We start from the raw sequence: 23,751 nt of genomic DNA, 5'->3' as shown, positions 1-23,751 counted from the left end.
TGCAGACCTGGCCCCCCTTAGTGTACTGCACTACATCCACGGTAACCATGACAACAGCGCGGGAAACGCTTCGCCCGCTCCAAGTCTGAGGGAGAACTTCTTCTCACCCATCAGGCGCGTCCTCGGGCGGTGGGCGGGGCCTGTGCTCTCCAGGACCGGGCAGCGCCTGAGCGGGAGCGCGCACATATAAATGATGGGGGGCGCGCAGGGCAACAGGTGGCTGGTTGTGTGACGGGTGGCAGCTGGGCAGGTAAGTGTCACCGAGTCCTCCGAGACCGGGGGCCGAGGACGCCTCCTGGAGTAACTACCGTGTGTGTTATAGGAGGGTGTGCGGAGAATGGGGGGCATACGCTGCAGTGTAATAAGCTTATAATGTAGAGTTATGTGCTAACCGTTAGAGATGTAGCAGAGCGGACTGTGTTCGGGAACTCTCAGGAGACGAATGCCATTTTAGCTAAGTTTGCTTACAAAATCTATAGTGTATTATATGGGGTCCTCCTTGTCATTAGATGACCCCCATTCCTCCTGATGACGGTGTCCTTGAGGTGGCACCCCAACCCCTGGAAGAGAAAAAAAACGCAAAGCCATATTTATTTATTATTTTTTTTTAATAACTCCTTCTTTGAGCCGTAACTTTTTCTATTTTACATTGTCCTAGCCGCCCGACGCCTTGTTGACGGTGGGACGAGACCCCCTTTAATGATACAGTTTTAAAAGAAAATGATTTTTATTTTTTTTTATAATTTTTTTTTTTAAAGCTCCTCAGTCCTGTCCTAAAAAAGGACAGAACTTTTTTTATTTTTTAAGGCGTCAGTGTAAATGACTGGCAACCCCACCACCACATTTCCAACCACTCAGGTGCCACAATGACAATTGACTGTGGCATCCAAGGGGTTAAACAGGGGGTGTGAGCGGTGTGTCGCAGCCCCTTACTATACCCGTACACTGTTGGTTGTTAAGGGGTTAATTATGCCTTGAAATTCTGTAACTTTGCAATATGCCTCGAGCTAGATATATATCTCTATATCTATCTATCTATTATTATTTTTTCTCCTGTTCAAGATCTCTGCTTGCTGTTGATGAATGCTTGTTAACATCCAAAGGCTGAAAAGTTTGATACTTCTCAGAGCTGAGGGTTTGTTACAGGCGTCTTCAGTCCTTTGTGAATTAAATACAGTAGCAGTACTTCTCCTGTCCTGGTCTTTTGCTACAGTGTATCAGCGCAGGTAAGGGGCATCGGTCTGGAGCCTCTCGCTGAAGATTTAAAGGAGTTCTCTGGGTGCATGTGCCGTCTCCCTTATCTCTCGCTGCTGGTATAACTATGGTGAGCAGGAAGATGGCGCGTGCAGGGTGCATGTGCCGTCTCCCTTATCTCTCGCTGCTGGTATAACTATGGTGAGCAGGAAGACTGCGCTCGCGGTCACCTTCCCTTCATGCAGCTGACACCTGGCGGTCCCCCCCCCCCCCCTCCGCCAATCTGATATTGATGACCTATATTAAAAGCCCAGAGAACCCCTTTAAGGCTATGACTGCACGGTGCGGTTCTGAGGCGGCCGCGCTGTGGTCTCTTATTAAACTAATGAGGACCTTGCTGTTTAGTCGGCCGGTGTCGTCAGTGGGCGCGCCGCACCTTTAGCACTGCCTAGTTATTACCTGAGAAGTCTGACTAAACAGCGCTGTCCACGGGAGCGTGGCCACGTTAATTACAAGCATCACCTGACCGTGCCGTACGGTAGTACACTGGTTACGGCGAGTGCAGCCAACTATGTCCTCCAGCAGCCAACTTAATAGGAATGTGTCGCCAGAAAGTTCTTAATCCGAAGTCGTTTCATTCAAAACTTCGGATTAATACTGTACGAAGTTCCGTCTCCTTATGGTAGTTGATTTTTAAAGTGGGAAATCACTTAAAGGGTCCATTCACACGTAAGTATTTTTACCTTTCCAGATAAACGTTCCTTTTTTTTTTTTTGCTGATCCGTTTTTCAGTACAACCTTCAGTTTTTTTTTACTAAAGTGCTTCCGAATCCGTTCCGTGTTTCCGTTATTCATTTTTTTTTTTGTTTTGTTTTTTCATCCATTTTCCTGTCAACGGATCCGCAAAATCGGATGACATTCGGATGGTTTTGTGCATGTCATCCGCATTTATGCGGATCCATTGACTTGAATGGACAACTGCCCCGAAAAACGGACAAAGACAAGCCAAGCTTAATTTGTTTTTTTTCAGGATCCGCATACTCGAAAATAGGAAAACGGAACGGATTCCGTGATTCGGACAGCACTATCATTGGTGTCCGCATTTTTGCAGAGGCAATTGAAATTAATGGATCCGAAAAAACGTTCCGATTTAAATCGGAACGGAAATGGAGTGTTATAACGGACGTGTGAATGGACCCTAAGGGCTCATTCAGACGGCCGTATGCTGTCTGCAAAAATACTGAATGCTATCAGTTTGTTTTTTTTGCGGATCTGCAAAAAATTGGATAGCCTTCAGTATTTTTGCGGACCCATAGACTTCAATGGGGCCATGTCCTGATTTTCATGGACAAGTATAGGACATGTTTCATTTGTTTTGCGGTACCGTGGAATAGAAAAGGTCCCCATAGAAGTGAATGGGTCAGCATCTAATCCGCAAAAAAAACGGATCTGCATTTTTGCAGATAGCATATGGCCGTCTGAATGAGCCCTAAAACTTCAAACCGAACTATGCTTCAGTTCCGAGGTACCGGTCAGAACCAAAGCAGATTTTGGTTTCAAGTTTTAGGGCTCTTTCACACTTGCGCTTTTCTTTTCCGGCATAGAGTTCCGTCGTCGGGGCTCTATGCCGGAAGAATCCTGATCAGTTTTATCCTAATGCATTCAGAATGGAGAGAAATCTGTTCAGGATGCATCAGGATGTCTTCAGTTCAGGACCAGAACGTTTTTTGGCCGGAGAAAATACCGCAGCATGCTGCGCTTTTTGCTCCGGTCAAAAATCCTGAACACTTTCCGCATCGACGGATCTGGAATAATAGCCCATTGAAATGTAGTATTCCGGATCCGTCCTAACATCTTCAGTTGTTACGACGCAACGACGGATCCGGAAGTTGCGCCAGGAAGTAGGAAGGGCTTGGCTGGCGCGAAAAGAGACTGATCCGGAAATCCTAAAGCCAACATCAACTTTTTTTTCCGGATCCGGCCCCATGCGACGACGTTGATGTTGGCTTCAGGATTTCCGGATCAGTATTTTACCAAAAAAGCCGGAAAGACCCATCCGGAAAGAAAACATTATGCGTTCTTACGCGTTTTTCCGGATCCGACGTGTAATTCCGGCAAATGAAGTACACGACTGATCCGGACAACGCAAGTGTGAAAAAGGCCTTAAACTGGTTTTCCACTTTAAAAATCAACTACCGAAGTTATTCAAAAAAGTCACGAGCGACGTTGTGAATAACTTACTTCGGCTCATCATGCAGTGGCCAGGTACGGGTGAATGATATTCTGTATTGTCGTGACGCCGATTGCAGCGTGCGCAGGGTACTACCCCAGGGCCCTTCCAAGGTGTTATAACGCCTGTCCCAGATTAGGAATGCCAGAGGGGTGTAATGGCCTATAATGTCTCTATAGGGCGGTGATAATTGTGTCACGGTGTCTCCTACCTGGGTACGGCCGGACTCCTGGCTCCTGGCTCACTTGTAAAAAATTTGAGTGTAGTGATAGTAGGAGTAATAGAGGGATTTTGCAGAATAAATGATGTCCAGACCTTTAGATGAAGTTCAAACGTTGCTTTATTTGAAATAACTTGTATCCAAGCAGTGTACAGCTCTGGTCTCTGGTCCCAGCAGGTTTTGGCAATGATTGGCAGGAATGAATACTTCCGCTTTAAATGTGGAACTTGCAGGATAAACGTCTGATAGCTCTGTAACTGCGGCAGGGTTAGCTTCTGCACTGATCTGTAACTTCTGCTGTGTGGGGACAGACTAGCTGAGGAGGATTAGGCTTCTCCTAGGTCTCTGGACTTAGTCGGGTCCATAAATATTTGGACATGGACACAATTCTAACATTCTTGGCTCTATACACCACCACAATGGATTTGAAATGAAACAAACAAGATGTGCTTTACCTGCAGACTGTCAGCTTTACCTGCAGACTGTCAGCTTTACCTGCAGACTGTCAGCTGTAATTTGAGGTATTTACATCCAAATCAGGTGAACGGTGCAGGAATTACAGCAGTTTGCATCTGTGCCTCCCACTTGTTAAGGGACCAAAAGTAATGGGACAAAATAATAATCATAAATCAAACTTTTACTTTTTAATACTTGGTTGCAAATCCTTTGCAGTCAATTGCAGCCTGAAGTCTGGAAGGCATAGACATCACCAGACGCTGGTCTCATCCCTGGTGATGCTCTGCCCGGCCTCTACTGCAACTGTCTTCAGTTCCTGCTTGTTCTTGGGGTATTTTCCCTTCAGTTTTGTCTTCAGCAAGTGAAATGCTCAATCGGATTCAGGTCCGGTGATTGACTTGGCCATTGCAGAACATTCCACTTCTTTTCTTTAAAAAACTCTTTGGTTGCTTTTGCAGGATGCTTTGGGTCATTGTCCATCTGCACTGTGAAGCGCCGTCCCAATGAGTTCTGAAGCATTTGGCTGAATATGAGCAGATAATATTGCCCGAAACACTTCGGAATTCATCCTGCTGCTTTTGTCAGCAGTCACATCATCAATAAATACAAGAGAAGCAGTTCCATTGGCAGCCATACATGCCCACGCCATGACACTACCACCACCATGCTTCACTGATGAGGTGGTATGCTTAGGACCATGAGCAGTTCCTTTCCTTCTCCATACTCTTCTCTTCCCATCACTCTGGTACAAGTTGATCTTGGTCTCATCTGTCCATAGGATGTTGTCCCAGAACTGTGAAGGCTTTTTTAGATGTCGTTTGGCAAACTCTAATCTGGCCTTCCTGTTTTTGAGGCTCACCAATGGTTTACATCTTGTGGTGAACCCTCTGTATTCACCCTGGTGAAGTCTTCTCCTGATTGTTGACTTTGACACACATACACCTACCTCCTGGAGAGTGTTCTTGATCTGGCCAACTGTTGTGAAGGGTGTTTTTCCAAATGCCGCCCCCCCCCCCCCAGCGGCACGACAGGAGGATACCCCGCCTCCCCAGGGACAGGAAACAACGTGGAGATCTTTAACCCCTTAGTGCAGAACGCCGTACATGTATGGCGGGGGATGCATTGCCAGCGGTGCGCACCCGATCACTGCAGGGGTCCGGCAGTCCCTGGTAGCCGGGCCCCTGCTGTATCCGCCGGCATCGCTGTTTACAGTGATGCCGGCGGATTAACCCCTTCTATGCCGCGGTCTGCGCTGACCGCGACATAGAAGTTGTTTGCGGCAGGTGAGTGATCTCATCGAGTCCCCGCGCTGCTGTGGAGGGGACCCGATGCGTGACAAGGCAGCCCGATGCCGTGCAGAGGCTGCCCAATGCCCTGCACGGCATCGGGAACTGCCTTCTACGGGAGCCGAGGAGCTCCAGCCTCAGGCTGGGTCTCCTAGGCAACCAGTTAGTGTATGACTCAGTGTCATACACTAACAGGCAATGCATTACAATACAGATGTATTGTAATGCATTGCAGAGGGGATCAGACCCCTAAAAGAGTGGGACAGAAATAAAGTAAAAAAAAAAAGTGACAAAAGTGTTTGGAATAAAAAAAATAGTTTCATGTAAAAAAAAGAAAAGCCCCATTCCCCTGATTTTCTAATAAAAAAATTGAAAAAAAAAGAAAAAACACACATATTAGGTATCGCCGCGTCCGTAACGAACAGCTCTATAAATATATCACATGATCCACCCCATCCGATAGGCACCATAAAAAATAAAAACTGTGTATAAAAAAGCCATTTTTGTCAACTTGCATCACTAAAAGTGCAACACCAAGCGATCAAAATGGCATATGCCCCCAATAATAGTACCAATCTAACCGTCACCTCATCCCACAAAAAATGAGCCCCTTCAAAGTACAATCGCCCAAAAACTGAAAAAACTATGGCTCTCAGACTATGAAGACACTAAAACATCATTTTTTTTGTTTCAAAAATGAAATCATTGTGTAAAACTTAAATAAATCAAAAAAATATTTATATAGTGGGTATTGACGCATCAGTATTAACCTTCTCTATAAAAATATCACATGACCTAATCCCTCAGGTGAATACCGTAAAAGAAAACAAAAAAAAGTGTAAAAAAGCAATTTTTGGTCATCTTGCATCACAAAAAGTGTAATAGCAAGCGATCAAAAAGTCATACGCACCCCAAAATAGTGCCAATCAAGCCGCCATCTCATCCCGCAAAAATCATACCCTACCCAAGATAATCGCCTAAAAACTGAAAAAACTTTGGCTCTCAGACTATGGAGACACTAAAACATTTTTTTTATTTTTTTTTGTTTCAAAAATGAAATCATTGTGTAAAACTGGGAAAATAGAGAGATGAGGGGGCACTCTCAAAAGGGATCACTGGATGAAGTACAGATATTTATTAATATTTTAAGAACATACCCTTAAAATCATTAAAACATACATAAAACAAAATGTGCAAGACGTCACTGGTTCTGACACCAATCTAGGGAAATGCCAACAATATAATAGCAAGATAAATATCCCAATGAGAGTTCTTTCCACAGAGGTGTAGGATAAACACTAAAGCCAATGACGTTGAAGCAATAGTGATACAGTCAGTGTCGGCCCTGTGGCCCGATCCTATTGGAGCGATGTTAATGTCCCTTTGTCCGATGTTCTGGACATACAGAGGTATGTGGCAAGTTGGAGACTATGCTCCAGTACTTACAGTCTCTTGCGATGTTCCGGCTTACCCTTCCTGGCTGGATCTCCACAGCGTTGATTTTCCAGGCTGCCGTACACTCACAGCGTCCCGCGTAGTGTACTCGGCCAAGACGTGGCGTCCCACATGACCTGGTAGTCTGGGGTGCCGGCTGGACGCTGAGCTGACGTCACTGAACTGATGTTAAACTGACGTCACTGGTATGCGACTTGTGCTCCGGTTTAATGCAGGAGGGGAATCTCGTATGTCAATGTCTTTAAAGTAAAGAGCTTTCTTGTTCTTTTCAAGAATCCACGCTCACTCTGTCTCTGCCAGACGCGTTTCAGGGTCATACACCCCTTCCTCAGTGGCCAACTGAGTGAGTGGATTCTCACTCCTTATATATGGGTTTTAGCTTTTCCCACAATCCCACTTTTTAGGGTTTCTCCCAATATGTGGGGTGGATTACATTGTTGCTTGCTTGTATCACTATTCACAGCATAAAACATATTTAAATGAAGATTATAACCATAAATAACATCCCATACATTTATTGACAATAAAAACAGGTTCATGGAGAAGACTGCACGGTTAAAATTACATTTTGGAAGAAACCGCATCAAAAACGCATCCAAAACGCAATCAATATGAACTGCGTCTTATGTGCGGTTCCAATATTTTAATGCTTTACAGGGTCTTAAAATAGGACCTATCCATGTGTGTTTATTTTGGCGTGTATTAATTGGTGGTTTTCTTGCCATATTCATTAATTGTATATGGGAGGAGCCTTCCAGTGGGGAGGGGAGATCACAGTGCCGATAGTCGGCAAACTGCGATGTCCCATCCCCACCGGACGACCCCCCCCCCAACATTCACAGAAACCCAAACACCTCCATCTCGGCATTGAGGCCTCTGGGAACAATGGTGTCATATTCGAAGATTCTGCGAGATTCTTGTCTAGACATGTGAGCAATGTGGTTGCCCCCTCTCCACAATTTCTTGACCTTTTCTATAGCTGTGAATCTAAGGCCAGTTGGGTCACAATTGTGTTGAACTTTAAAATGTTTCGATAGGGGTGTGTCTCTCGGCCTTTTTTAATATTTGCCACATGTTCCGCTACCCTCTTCTTCAATGTTCTTTTTGTCCTATGTACTGTTTCCTACATCCACATTCCAATAGTCATATACCTATTGGAATGTGGATGTAGGAAACAGTACATAGGTAGGACAAAAAGAACATTGAAAAAGAGGGTAGCGGAACATGTGGCAAATATTAAAAAAGGCCGAGAGACACACCCCTATCGAAACATTTTAAAGTTCAACACAATTGTGACCCAACTGGCCTTAGATTCACAGCTATAGAAAAGGTCAAGAAATTGTGGAGAGGGGGCAACCACATTGCTCACATGTCTAGACAAGAATCTCGCAGAATCTTCGAATATGACACCATTGTTCCCAGAGGCCTCAATGCCGAGATGGAGGTGTTTGGGTTTCTGTGAATGTTGGGGGGGGGGTCGTCCGGTGGGGATGGGACATCGCAGTTTGCCGACTATCGGCACTGTGATCTCCCCTCCCCACTGGAAGGCTCCTCCCATATACAATTAATGAATATGGCAAGTAAACCACCAATTAATACATGCCAAAATAAACACACATGGATAGGTTCTATTTTAAGACCCTGTAAAGCATTAAAATATTGGAACCGCACATAAGACGCAGTTCATATTGATTGCGTTTTGGATGCGTTTTTGATGCGGTTTCTTCCAAAATGTCATTTTAACCGTGCAGTCTTCTCCATGAACCTGTTTTTATTGTCAATAAATGTATGGGATGTTATTTATGGTTATAATCTTCATTTAAATATGTTTTATGCTGTGAATAGTGATACAAGCAAGCAACAATGTAATCCACCCCACATATTGGGAGGAACCCTAAAAAGTGGGATTGTGGGAAAAGCTAAAACCCATATATAAGGAGTGAGAATCCACTCACTCAGTTGGCCACTGAGGAAGGGGTGTATGACCCTGAAACGCGTCTGGCAGAGACAGAGTGAGCGTGGATTCTTGAAAAGAACAAGAAAGCTCTTTACTTTAAAGACATTGACATACGAGATTCCTCTCCTGCATTAAACCGGAGCACAAGTCGCATACCAGTGACGTCAGTTTAACATCAGTTCAGTGACGTCAGCTCAGCGTCCAGCCGGCACCCCAGACTACCAGGTCATGTGGGACGCCACGTCTTGGCCGAGTACACTACGCGGGACGCTGTGAGTGTACGGCAGCCTGGAAAATCAACGCTGTGGAGATCCAGCCAGGAAGGGTAAGCCGGAACATCGCAAGAGACTGTAAGTACTGGAGCATAGTCTCCAACTTGCCACATACCTCTGTATGTCCAGAACATCGGACAAAGGGACATTAACATTATCATCGCTCCAATAGGATTGGGCCACAGGGCCGACACTGACTGTATCACTATTGCTTCAACGTCATTGCCTTTAGTGTTTATCCTACACCTCTGTGGAAAGAACTCTCATTGGGATATTTATCTTGCCATTCTATTGTTGGCATTTCCCTAGATTGGTGTCAGAACCAGTGACGTCTTGCACATTTTGTTTTATGTATGTTTTAATGATTTTAAGGGTATGTTCTTAAAATATTAATAAATATCTGTACTTCATCCAGTGATCCCTTTTGAGAGTGCCCCCTCATCTCTATTTTCCCACTTTCTTTCTTGGGTCCTGAGGGTAGGACCGGAGGGTGAGCACCTATCCATACGCAACGGGGGTGAGCCGCTGTACATTATACATTGTGTAAAACTGACATAAATAAAAAAAAAAGTATATATATTAGGTATCACTGCTTCCGTAATAACCTTCTCTATAAAAATATCACATGATCTAACCCCTCAGGTGAATACCGTAAAAAATAAAAACTGTAAAAAAAGCAATTTTTTTCCCCTCCCCCACGACAGCACCTTAGAGAGATGGCTCCGCCCCAGGACAGGAAACCTGCAGCATAAAAAAGGTGGAGCCGCTCTCCCACCTCAGTGAGGTTTCCTGTCCTGGTACGGGAGCCTGCAGTGTCGTCCTGACCTTGAAGTCCCGGTAGAAGCCGGAGGGTCGGGGCGGCAGTCGGTACCTGCCCGATTGTTCCCCGCAGGCGCGGGGGATGAAGTTCCGGAGGCGGCCGGGCGTCTCGCTGGATATAGGGCGGAAGGTGCTGGTCCCTCAGGCGAGGAGGACGGCGCCGACGGTTGAAGAAGGCTAGAGGGCCTTACTGACTTGCCGACTCGCCAGACGCAACCGGATGTGGATGCGGCGAACCGGAAGCGCCATGCGGTCCACGGCGGTGCGTTCCACGGCAGGGCACTTCCGGTCAGGTGACCGGAAGTTCGGCTTCCCGGTAGTTTTTAAACTCTGTTCCAGGCAGGTATGTTAACTGGGTAGTTCTGGACGCCAGAGACGAGTATCCAGAGGCCAGAAAGTGGACCAGAGGGTTCCTGGACAAATTTGGCGTGGTGGGTCTGCAGAAGCAGTGATCTCTCAGGTGAGAGTAACACTTGGTGGCAGGTTATAATTGAGGCATTGTTGTATCAGTGCAGGTTATCGCCCCCACTATGGATGAAGAGAAGAGGTCTGAAAGTGCGGATGTGGAGCTCTTGCCACTGGTATTGTGAGTCCTATTCTCGGTTGTTAGAGAGATCTGGACTGTTTCTCAGTGTTGGGTGTGTTTCCGTTTTTCTTAGACGGTACCTAAGAAGGTGGCGGCAAAGAAAAAGAACAAGGAATGCCCTATTTGCAAGTGCCCGTTGTCTTCTTCTTACACAAAAAAGCTCTGTCAGCAGTGCATTGAGAAGACGGTGGCTGAGGAGACTCCAAGTCTTCTGAAAGACCTGAAGTCAATCATGTCTGAAGTTAAAAATTCCTTGAGAAGTAGGAAGAGGAGAAAAGCAGTGAGGCAGGAGTCTGACGTCGAATCGAAGGATAGCGACTCTTTATCCAGGAACGAGGACTCTGACGATTCCTTTTCTTCGGAAGAGAATATAAAAGAAGGAAAGTTCTTATTTCCTGCGGAAGATACGGACAAATTAAAAGTTATCCGATCTACCTTGGAGTTAGAAGATACCAGGGAGGATAGATCAGTAGAGGATGTTATGTTTGAGGGCCTTAGGGAAAGGAAGCGTAGATGTTTCCCGGTCCATAGGTCTATCTCAGCAGTGATAGAAAAGGAATGGAAGAAACCGGATAAAAAGCCGTTCATTTCTAAAACCTTCAAACGGAAGTATCCATTCGAGGAGGAAGCGTCTACATCTTGGGACAAGGCCCCTAAACTGGATGTAGCCATTTCCAAGATTTCTAAAAAATCCTCTCTGCCCTTTGAGGACATGGGGTTCTTAAAAGACCCCTTAGATAAAAGAATTGACTCCTCCCTTAAGAATGCATGGGAGTCTTCTGCGGCTGCTTTTAGACCTAGTATAGCTGCCACGGTTGTTGCAAGGTCTATGTCGCTATGGTTGGAGAGGTTAGAAGAGCACATTAGGGAAAAATGCCCTAGGGAGCAGTTACTGGCTTCTATTCCGACCTTCCAGAAAGCCGCAGATTTTATTGCAGACGCCGCGGTGGACTCAGTAAGGCTGGAAGCAAGGACCGCTTCCCTTTCCAATTCTGCACGTCGTGCTTTGTGGCTGAAGAATTGGAAAGGGGGAGATCTGTCATCCAAGTTGAGGCTTTGTAGCATTCCCTGTGATGGCCAGTTTCTTTTCGGGTCAGAGCTTGACTCTTTACTCGAGAAGGCGGCAGATAGGAAGAAGAAGTTTCCCCAGGAATCCTTTGCGCAGTTTAGACAATATAAGCGGCCCTTTCGGAACCCGTCAAGGTTCCAGAACAAGAGGCAGATGGGGGACAAAGAACAGGGATCTAGGCCTAGATCAGGAAATAAGGGGTTTTTGTTTGGATCTGCCACAGGCCGTACATCTAAGCAGGGTAAACAATGACGCCATGATCCCAGTAGGAGGAAGGTTAAAGTTCTTTCTTCCTGCTTGGGAAAGGATGGCAGGAAAATGGTTAGTGTGTCTTCTGCGGGAGGGTCTAAGGTTGGAGTTCCTGAGTTGCCCGGCAGAAAGATTTGTGGTGTCAAGGTCTTCCCCTGTCATGCTGCAAGAAATAAAAAAATTGATAAGCAAGAAGGTGTTGATTCCTGTCCCAGATTCAGAGCTAGGGAAAGGTTTTTATTCCACCCTGTTTTTAGTAAAGAAACCGGATGGGTCATACCGGACCATCATAAATCTCAAATATCTGAACAAGTTCTTGAGAGCCAGAAAATTCAAGATGGAGACTATCAGATCAGCAATATATCTTTTATCTCCAGGGTGTCATATGGCGGTTCTGGATTTAAAAGATGCTTACCATCATATCCCGATCCATTCAGATCACCAGAGATTCCTCCGGGTGGCAGTGAAGACCGAGGTGGGACTTCTTCATTTTCAGTTCCAGGCTCTTCCCTTTGGCCTCTCCATGGCACCTCGGATCTTCACCAAGGTAGTGGCGGAGATGGCTTCCTTCATCAGAAGAGAGGACATCACGTTTTTGCCTTATCTGGACGATTTTTTTGGTGATAGCCCAGTCTCGGGAGGAGTGTGCCAGGTCTCTGGATCGGGTTATGGGGGTTCTTCGGTCTCTAGGTTGGTTGTTAAACATCCAAAAGTCCAGGTTGGAGCCGTCAACGAGCCAGGTTTTTCTGGGTCTGGTTCTGAATTCCAGGCTGGAGAGAACTTTTCTCAGACGAGAAGGTAGCTGGGGTTCAAGGAAGAGTTCAGAGGGTTCAGTTAGTACGGAACCTGTCTGTAAGAAAAGCTATGTCTCTGTTAGGAGTTCTAACTTCCTGCATACCAGCGGTCCAGTGGGCTCAGAGACATTCCCGCCAGTTACAGGTAGAGATCTTGGCTGCTACAAGACGGGCGGGGGCATCCCTGGAGTCAGTGATGAGCTTGTCAGAGGTGACTCTTTCTTCCCTAGATTGGTGGAAGGAGGTAGGTCAGATTCTTTACTGAGGGAGTCAAGATGGATATTCGAGGAGATAGAGGGGAGAGTGCTACATCTCTCGGCCATTCATATCAGAGGGGTCGAGAATTCTCGAGCAGACTTTCTGAGTCGCCACAGACTGCGTCAGGGAGAGTGGTCTCTAAATCCCAAGATCTTTTCCCAGATAGTAAGATTATGGGGGTTACCTTCGGTAGATATGTTCGCCACAAGGGAGAACAGAAAGGTACAGGAATCTTTCTCCCTCAGTCCAGAGGAGTGCCCATCTGGGGTAGACGCCTTTCTCCAGAAATGGGATTTTCCACTAGGCTATGCCTTTCCTCCGCTTCAGCTGATTCCTCTGGTAGTAAGGAAGATCAGGTACGAAGGAGCCAGGGTGATCATGATAGGCCCCCTTCTGGCCGAAGAGGGCGTGGTTCTCCCTGTTGAGAGCGATGTCAGTCTCGGATCCATGGATCCTCCCAGAAATTCCAGATCTATTATCTCAGGGTCCTGTGTTCCACCCAGAAGTAGGGTCCCTACATCTTTCAGCATGGAATTTGAGAGGTCATTTTTAGCCAGTCAGGGATTCTCTGAGGAAGTAGTTTCCACTTTGATGAAGAGTAGGAAGGAGGTAACAAGTGGAAGGCTGAAAAGTCAGCCTGAATTTGTGGGAGGGGCATATTACCTTCTTAAGCCCCAGCCTCCAGCTCCTCAGGGCGCTTCTGCTCACATTCTGGATAGGGAGTCGCCTGCTCTGGTGCTGCATCTGTGCATGTTGTGAGTAGCTTTCATCTGGTTCGGTTCGGTAGGTTTCGTTTTCATTTTCATACGCTGCCGTCACGTCTTCAGGAGAGGTAATTTTGCGCAAACAATGAGCCACAAGGGCTCCATCAGCCGCGGTCACGTACTCCCGGCTACCCGAGTTGGCATGCGTTCCAGCGTGGAACGCGTGCCAATTCTCATGTCCGCACCAAATTGCTTCTTGTCTCCTTCCTTGGTTCCCTCCCTGTGTTCCCCTCCAACTTCCTCCCGAGATAGCAGGGGGGGCAGGGCTCTGGCCCGCAGATCCCCCTCTCCACACGGCCTCCCCGTCCTCACCTCAGGCCCCACTGCAAGCCGGCGTGCGTTCCAGCGTGGAGCGCACGCCGGAAATCCGCCGCAAGGCATGGGCCGGGTCACGTGGTCGGCGTGCGTTCCGGCTTGGAGCGCACGCCGGAGTCCCTCGGCCGGGTCTGGTCGCATGTGCGGCGTGCGTTCCAGCTTGGAGTGCTTCCGTCAGGCCTGGGCCCATAAATGTACATCAGAAACCCTGTCAAAGTTAAAATCACTATGCACCATGACTCTTTTGTTAAGGGAATTAAGCTCTAATTGTTAGGTCATTTTTCCTGTGGATCCTTCTTCATGATAGACAGGCTATCAGCAGATGTTTGTTTATAGTATATATATTCATAGTGTAGAATGATGTCACAGAAGCTTGTGTCTATACTGCTGAAATCTGGATCCTGGTGAATATATTATTGTATTTAGTGTTCCCATTAGGTCTACGGCCAAAGCAGGGGTATCTAGACCCCGGGCAACGTCAGGCCATGCCCTCAAAAAAAAAAAAAAAAAAATTTCAAAAAAAAAAAAAATAAAAAATAAAAAATTATATATATATATATATATATATATATATATATATATATATATATATATATATATATATATATATATATATATATATATATATATATATATATATTTATTTATTGTGGGGGTTTGCTCTGGTAGGCAGATGATAGCGGTGGCAGTATAGAGGCTCAGGAGACAGGCTTTGTGTCCAAACCGTGCTCTTTTATTCACTCCAGTGCATCACATCAAAACTGTGCAATTCAACACAACAGCAATGTCCATAAACCCCCACCTCCCACAAAGGATCCCCAAACGCTGCAGGCGTCTTGGTGCCTGTTCACACAGTCTCTCACATCCGTGGTCAGTACTACACCTTGTCATGGGGTGGGTTTGTCCAAGTTCATGCAAGTTAGACAGGCCACGTGTCGGCCTGGACAAGGGATTGGCTCCGGCCACAGGATCCCCTTCTTTTGGTCCTTCGCTGAGCCTGCAGCAATTGGGCAGTCCTTGGTAGACGAGCGGACTACAGCGCTCAGCCCGACCGAGCGATCAGCCTCCCATACAGCTTCCTGCAGTGAGACAGGAGACCACACTTCATCAGCAGCCCCACAGTCAGTGAGCATCAAACCTATATTCACAGCCCTGGGTGTAGCAGGCAGACCACACCCAGCAAGCATAGTGAAGGATTAACTCCTTCCCTACCCAACTAAGGCCAGAGATAACCAACCTGCCAGGATCAGTGTAGACTGACACCAACAACTGAAACCTGTCCACCCGTGGTGGTCCGTGGGGAACAGACACCCACCCTGCTCTTACTCCACCAGGGCCACGACCCCCGGTGGTACGTATCTTCCATCCACTACCACTCCAGACATTCTCTTACAATATATAAAAAAAAAAAAAAGAAAAAAAAAAAATTATAATTTATATAATAAAATTTTATTTTATTGTATAAAGAAATTTAAATAGATCTACAAGTTAATCGGTAGGTTCCAATCTCCAGCCATTTCATACGCACTCCCGCCGTGCGGGAGCGAGGCAGTCATCCTTGGTTCCTCATTCCGCTGGGCTGGAAAGGACCAGGTTAGCACGGGTTAAAAAAAAAAAAAAAAAAAAAATCGGGGGTCTCACCACAAGTAGTCCAGGCAATCATTACTCGCCATACCCATTCAGCGGTCACCATACGCTCACCGCAGTCTTCTACTCTATGGGCGACAGTGCCACATGTTATATGTCTATGCTTCACGTTATATACTGCTGTCTCATCTACTACCTACTTCTGCCTCCTGGATCGCCCAGGCACGCACCTACCTCTGCCTCCTGGATCGCCCAGGCACGCACCTACCTCTGCCTCCTGGATCGCCCAGGCACGCACCTACCTCTGCCTCCTGGATCGCCCAGGCACGCACCTACCTCTGCCTCCTGGATCGCCCAGGCACGCACCTACCTCTGCCTCCTGGATCGCCCAGGCCCATACCTACCTCTGCCTCCTGGATCGCCCAGGCTCATACCTACCTCTGTCTCCTGGTTCGTCCAGGCTCATACCTACCTCTGTCTCCTGGTTCGTCCAGGCTCATACCTACCTCTGTCTCCTGGTTCGTCCAGGCTCATACCTACCTCTGTCTCCTGGTTCGTCCAGGCTCATACCTACCTCTGTCTCCTGGTTCGTCCAGGCCCATACCTACCTCTGTCTCCTGGTTCGTCCAGGCCCATACCTACCTCTGTCTCCTGGTTCGTCCAGGCCCATACCTACCTCTGTCTCCTGGTTCGTCCAGGCTCATACCTACCTCTGTCTCCTGGTTCGTCCAGGCTCATACCTACCTCTGTCTCCTGGTTCGTCCAGGCTCATACCTACCTCTGTCTCCTGGTTCGTCCAGGCTCATACCTACCTCTGCCTCCTGGTTCGTCCAGGCACGCACCTACCTCTGCCTCCTGGTTCGTCCAGGCACGCACCTTCTTCTGCCTCCTGGTTCGTCCAGGCACGCACCTTCTTCTGTCTCCTGGTTCGCCCAGGCTCATTCCTACCTCTGCCTCCTGGTTCACCCAGGCCTGTCATCCTCCCCGAAAGGTGTAGGTAAGCTCAGGATTCAATGTATTTGCCTGAATCGCTCAGGTTCCATGCGTCTGCCTGGAACGCTCGGTGGTTTCTCAGCAGGGTCCGGCTGGTTCCTGGTTACCCGGTTCGTGTCCGGCACGTCTGGATTTCTGTTTCCCACAGGTCTTGTTGCATGCAGCGCGACTTCGGGCCCTGATTCTGGCAGTTCAGGGTCATCCAGCAGTTGGCCATGATGCCCAGGCTGCATCCTGGTTCTCCGTCGCTTCATTCCAGTGCCACCAGATCACACCTCTCTCCGGGTCTCGTACCAACGCTAGTTTATTTCAGGTAAGCAGGGCCTCAGGCCACCGGAATTTCGATCCTTCCTCAATTGTGTCACAGGGCGTCTCCGTGTCTGGTTATTCCACGGTGCCAGGTTTCAGGTAAGGTCGAGCCGGGTGGCGGCTTTACGCACCTCCATAAAAAAAAAAAAAATATATATATATAGAAAAAAAAAAGGGGGGAAATATGTATATATTTTTGGGGGGGTTTCCGGGGAGGGGGGGGGGGGGGTTTCTGACGCACCCCAGGTCTCATTTCCCTGAATCGCTTGGGTTTTATGTGTTCCCCTGAATCGCTCAGGTTTTACGTATTTTCCCTGAAATCACTCAGGTCATGTATTTCCCTGAATCGCTCAGGTTTGTATTTTCCTGTCTCTTCAGGTTGTCGGTATTTCCAGGGTGTATGTATTAATTTTACAGGCTATAGCTACTAGAGAGATCGTTGATCCAGGGAGTTATTCTGATTGCCTGATTGGAGTCGGGAAGGAATTTTTTATTCCCCTGAAATGAGGAAAATTGGCTTCTACCTCACAGGGGTTTTTTGCCTTCCTCTGGATCAACTTGCAGGATGACAGGCCGAACTGGATGGACAAATGTCTTTTTCGGCCTTATGTACTATGTTATTATGTTACTATGTATTTTCCTGATTCACTCAGGTCACGTATTTCCCTGAAATCGCTCAGGTCTTATTTCCCACAGGTTGTTCGCATTTGCCTGAATCGGTCAGGATCCAATATATTTGCCTGAAACGCTCAGAGGTTTTCCCGTACCATCAGGAAACTACCAAGCTGGCGTCAAGGTTTCCAAAGTTTTTCAAGGTCCCACCCGCAGGTGGCTTGAACGATGTCTCCTACACCCTGGCGTTCATAGCCCACTGTCACTGCAAATCTCAGGCTGTCATTTAACACCATCAAGCTGTACCTAGCGGGGAGACAGCACTGCGCCATGCGGGTAGGTGGCGCGCAGCCTGTCTCCGGTGAGATGTTTGGGCGACTCTCGTCCGCGCTGGATGGATTTCCTTTTTGGCCACTCTCCTAGTTTGATTGTTAGGGCAGCCGTGTATCTCGGGTTTTGCGGGTTCCTCGGGCCAGGTGAGTTCACCAGCACCTCCCCTAAACGTTAGGGGTTGCCGGTGCGACAGTTGTCCTGGGCCCATGACCTTTGTGGCCTCTGGCTCCCTTCCACGAAGGCCAATCAGCATGGACCATCCTCGGAGGTCAGGTTTTAAAACCTCCAACGATTGGTGCCCAGTCATGGTCCCCCGTCAATTGCTGGCCCCGTTGCAATGGCCTCCCCAGAGGCCCCGCTGCTTCCTTGGCGTTGGGGGCCCCTGTCATCAATCCAGTTTTGTGGCCCACATCATAACGCTGGCCTCAGGTCTCGGTCGTAACCCGCTGGCCACCACGGGACACTCGCTCTGAACTGGAGCTGCGCCCTCAGCATCGAAAACGGGGTCTCGGCGCACGGGTTAAATGCTTGGGTAGGTGGCGCTCTTCTTGCTTCACGAGATACATCCCGAACCCGCATGTTGAGATTTCCCAGGCATTTTGTAATCTTGCTCTCTGGGTGGTTTTGAAGGCTTTTGGTCACTACTCTGCTCTCCTCGTTTATTTTTGCCCACTACTAGGCTTACCCTCGCTCCTGGCTTCCGGCACAACACAGCCAGCTAGGTCAGGGGAAGCGCTTCACCCACTCATCACAGTTAAGCCTCTCCCATAAGTGGAAGGCTGAAAAGTCAGCCTGAATTTGTGGGAGGGGCATATTACCTTCTTAAGCCCCAGCCTCCAGCTCCTCAGGGCGCTTCTGCTCACACCCACCCACCCCCCCTGTTCTCAAACACTCCCTTTTAGGGTATGCCCACTACTAGGCTTACCCTCGCTCCTGGCTTCCGGCACAACACAGCCAGCTAGGTCAGGGGAAGCGCTTCACCCACTCATCACAGTTAAGCCTCTCCCATAAATGTTATTTATGCTCGAGTGTGGAGAAAGTTCCTGTCCTTTATAGGCACGGAAGTGGTTTCCTGGCCGTTAGAATTTTCCATAATTCAGGTGTTGGAATTTTTACAGAGGGGATTGTCCCTTGGTTTAGCAAAAAGTACACTGAAGGTGCAGGTGTCAGCCTTATCAGTTCTGGGGAGAAGAAGTTTGGCCATGGACCCTTGGGTGGTTAGGTTTTTTAAGGCAGTGGATAGGATTACACCAGTAGCAGTCCCTAGGTTTCCTCCCTGGGACCTTAACTTAGTGCTTAATGCCCTTACCAAACATCCCTTTGAACCTCTGACATCTTGCCCAGTTAAGATACTTTCCCTTAAGCTAGTTTTGCTGGTAGCTTTAACTTCAGCTAAGAGAGTTGGGGAAATTCAGGCCCTCTCTATTAACCCCCCTTTTATGTCCATCAGGGAGGACAGAGTGGTTCTTAGACCAGATCCTGGGTTTATGCCAAAGGTTCCTTCCAGGGTTAATAGGGCTCAGGAGGTAGTTCTCCCAGCTTTCTTTGCAGAGCCTAAGGATGATAGAGAGAAGGAGTTGCATTCTTTGGATGTCAGGAGGTGCATTTTGCAGTACCTGGAGGTGACTAAAGACTGGAGGAAGTCCTCTGCTTTGTTTGTTCTGTTCGGTGGGGCAAGAAAAGGTAATACTGCTTCGAAGGCTTCTATTGCCCGGTGGATTAGAGAAGCTATATCCTTGGCATATTCAGTAGCCGGCGTGTCTCCCCCTATTTCTGTGAGGGCTCACTCCACGAGGGCAGTATCCACGTCTTGGGCAGAGAGGGCTAGCGTATCTATTGAACAGATCTGTCGGGCAGCCACCTGGTCTTCTCCGTCCACCTTCTATAAGCACTATAGGCTTCAGCTCGATTCTATCTCTGACCTTCTTTTTGGCACTAAGGTTTTGAGTTCTGTCACCCACCCTATGGATAATCTCTGAAATCTCTCTCTAAGGTGCTGTCGTGGGGGAGGGGAAAAATGATGATTACACTTACCGGTAATCGGATTTTCCTGACCCCACGACAGCACCTCTTTATTCCCTCCCTATTGGTGTAAGTCTGTGTGTTCACGGGTGTTGCAAAAAAATAAATAAATAAAAAATTATATATATATATATATATATATATATATATATATATATATATATATATATATTAGTATGTAAATTAAACTAACGTAAGGGGGAGTCCCTCTCATGCTCTGGAAACTCACTGAGGTGGGAGAGCGGCTCCACCTTTTTTATGCTGCAGGTTTCCTGTCCTGGGGCGGAGCCATCTCTCTAAGGTGCTGTCGTGGGGTCAGGAAAATCCAATTACCGGTAAGTGTAATCATCATTTTTTTTTGTCACCTTAGATCACAAAAAGTGCAATAGCAAGCGATCAAAAAGTCATACGCACCCCAAAATAGTGCCAATCAAACCGTCATCTCATCCTGAAAAAAATGAGCCCCTACACAAGACAGTCGCCCGAAAAATAAATAAAACTATGGCTTTCAGAATGTGGAGACACTAAAGAATCTTTATTATTTATTTTTTTTTAAATGCTTTATGTAAAACTGAAACAAACAACCAAAAAAAGTTGTCATATTTTGTATTGTCGCGTCCGTGACAACCTGCTCTGTAAAAATACCACATGACCTAACCTGTCAGATTAATGTTGTAAATAACAAAAAATAAAAATGGTGCCAAAACAGCAATTTTTTGTTACTTTGCCTCACAAAAAGTGTAATATAGAGCAACCAAAAATCATATGTACCCTAAAATAGTACCAACAAAACTGCCACCCTATCCCGTAGTTTCTAAAATGGGGTCACTTTTTGGGAGTTTCTACTCTAGGGGTGCCCGCTCCGTTCGCTCTCCCATTCATCTCTCCGTGCGCCGCTGGTAACTCCGCCCCCCGGTTCCACCCCCCCTACGGACGCGCCTCCAATGAAGGAAATCAGGCCCTCCCACACAAGCGCAGCCACCTCTTAACCCCACAGCAGGTCAGCGTCCTCCTCGTGCTTCTCGGATTCAGCAGCAGCATCGTTCTGCTGATCCGATCCAGGTATGCCAATACCCCAACATCAGAGTCCATTATTCCTATTGCTAGCAGCCTCATCTTTCACCACAGTCCATAGAACACACACCCAGACATTGGTTGACATTCAGCCAGACTCTGCTTCAAATTGAGTGAACATATATATATATTTCTGCCTTGGCCCTTGGGGGTAATGACCTTGTACAATATAGTGGCTTTCATTTAAACAATGGACAGTCATTCACTGCTGTTCTTTCAAAACCATCATTTTTCAATATATGGGACATTAGTGATTATATTTTTTTTTCTTCCTTTTTATATATATGTATTTTTTCTGGTTCTTTTAAACTATATGCCTCCATGTATATGTAATACCCTTCATGAATTTTATTTGTACATATTTTTATTGATCATTTTCCTGCTCAATATATACATGTATTAATAATAAATATATATATATATATATATATATATATATATATATATATATATATATTTTTTTTTTTTTTTATATTACTTTTCTATTGATGGATGCATTTGTATTGTGTCCTTCCATATATTTGTTTCTCCCCTCTTATTTTAACCTTACCTTTTAGACTTGATAAAGGGGTCCCTAGTACCCCGAAACGCGTTGTCTATGAATAAAGCAAAAAAAAACAGCTGAAACCCTAATACTGTCTACGATCGGTTGTGTCAGTGCGCCTTTCAAGGTCCATACGTTGGACGTAAAGTCCACCATTTTGTTTCTTCTACTCTAGGGGTGAATCATGAATGTCAAACTCATGGCCCTCCAGATGTTGCAAAACTACAACTCCCATCATTCCCTGATAGCTGTAGTATGCCCAGGCATGATGGGAGTTGTAGTTTTGCAACAGCTGGAGGGCCACGAGTTTGACATCCCTGGTGTAAATAAACCAGTCCAGCAAAATCTGCCTTCTAAATGCCACACGCCGCACCTTTCCCTCTACACCCTACCGTGGGCCCGTACAGTAGTTTACGGACACATATGGGGTGTTTCTGCAAACTACAGAATCAGGGCAACCCATATTGAGTTTTGTTTGGCTGTTAACCCTTTCTTTGTTACTGGAAAAAATGGAGCAAATAAAAAATTTGGCAAAAAATGTAAATTCTCGAATTTCATTTCCATTTGCCAATAACTCTTGTGGAACACCTAAAGGGTTAACAAAGTTTGTAAAACCAGTTTTGAATGCCTTGAGGGGTGTAGTTTCTTAGATGGGGTCAATTTTATGGAGTTTCTACTCTAGGGGTGCATCAGGGGGGCTTCAAATGGGACATGGTGTAAATAAATTAGTCCAGCAAAATCTGCTTTTCAAAAACCACACGGCACACCTTTCCTTCTACGCCCCGCTGTGTGGCCGTACAGTAGTTTACGGCCACATCTGGGGTGTTTCTGCAAACTACAGAATCAGGGCAACCCATATTGAGTTTTGTTTGGCTGTTAACCCTTACTATTGCTGGAAAAAATGGGTTAAAATGGAAAATTTTCCAAAAAATAGAAATTTCTAAATTGTTTCTCCATCTGCCATTAACTCTTGTGGAACACCTAAAGGGTTAACAAAGTTTGTAAACCCAGTTTTGAATACCTTGAGGGGTGTACTTTCTTAGATGGAGTCACTTTTTTGCAATTTCTATTCTAGGGGTGCAAGGGGGGGCTTGAAATGGGACATGGTATAAACAAAACCAGTCCTGCAAAATCTGCCTTGCAAAACCCATATGGTGTTCCCCTCCTTCTATGTGCTCCCGTTTGGCCAAACAGTAGTTTACGACCACATATGGGGTGTTTCTGCAAACTACAGAACCAGGGCAACCCATTTTGAGTTTTGTTTGGCAGTTAACCCTTGTTTTTTTCCAGGAAAAAATTGATTATATTGGAAAATATTCCCAAAAATCAAAATTCTTAAAATGTATGTCTTTTTGCCATGAAGTCTTGTGGAAGACCTAAAGGGTTAAAAAAGTTTGTAAACAGTTTTGAATACCTTGAGGGTGTAGTTTCTAGAATGGGGTCATTTTTGGGAGGTTTCTATTACTAAGCCTCACAAAGTGACTTCAAACCTGAACTGGTCCATAAAAAGTGGGATTTTGAAGATTTCTGAAAAATTACAAAATTTGCTTCTAAACTTCTAAGCCTTGTAACATCCCCAAAAAATAAAATATCATTCCCAAAATGCTACAAACATGAAGTAGACATATGGGGAATGTAAAGTCATCACAATTTTGGGGGGTATTACTATGTATTACAGAAATAGAGAAACAAACTTAGAAATTTGCTAATTTTTCCACATTTTTGGTAAATATGGTATTTTTTATGCAAAAAAATTAACTTTTTTGACCCAATTTTAGCAGTGTCATGAAGTACAATATGTGACAAAAAAACTATCTCAGAACGGCCTGGGTAAGTCAAAGCGTTTTAAAGTTATCAGCACTTAAAGTGACACTGGTCAGATTTTCAAAAAATGGCCTGGTCCTTAAGGTGAAATAGGGCTGTGTCCTTTAAGGGGTTAAATACTCCCCTCCCCTTACCTGCTCCAGTTGTTTCCTGTCCCTCTGGGAGCTAACGTGGAGTTTCACTGGTGGGAGTTCGTTCTATTCCCATCAGTAAGATCGCCGGCAGGTCGAATAGGGGAGCAGGATCGCAGGACTGCGGTGCGGTTCTCCCTGTCTCCCAGGCACAAGTCCTCCGGTGGAGGCAGCGCTTCCTAGCTGAATAATCGCGAGAGGAAGCCGCAGGATCGTGGGTCACGTGAGCGCAAGCTCACAGGTGCTGAAGTAAAACGTAATTTCCCCTGAAGATTTGAAAAAGCGGCGGGAATCGGCTGCGTCCTGAGAGTCAGCCTGCATCATGTCGGCATCAGGAGAGGACGCAATGCGCAGACCCTCGGATCCATCCAAGACCGGCAGCCCGGTAAGCTACCCTC

At 46.4% G+C, this 23,751-nt stretch overlaps 1 protein-coding gene across 1 annotated transcript in view; it reads left to right on the top strand.

Annotated features, from left to right (window-relative positions):
• Positions 1 to 203: 203 nt before the first annotated feature.
• LOC122932314 (beta-1,4-galactosyltransferase 3-like) overlaps positions 204 to 23,751 on the top strand; it is a 164,358-nt gene continuing 140,810 nt past the window's right edge. The window contains exon 1 of the mRNA XM_044286661.1: positions 204 to 250. The gene's annotated coding sequence lies outside the window, so the exon portion shown is untranslated. The remainder of the gene's footprint in view (positions 251 to 23,751) is intronic.

The sequence above is a fragment of the Bufo gargarizans genome, chromosome 3, assembly GCF_014858855.1.
Source record: "Bufo gargarizans isolate SCDJY-AF-19 chromosome 3, ASM1485885v1, whole genome shotgun sequence".
NCBI lineage: Eukaryota > Metazoa > Chordata > Amphibia > Anura > Bufonidae > Bufo > Bufo gargarizans.
The sequence above is the reverse complement of the archived record's forward strand: the minus strand, read 5'-3'. Positions and strand labels throughout refer to the sequence as shown.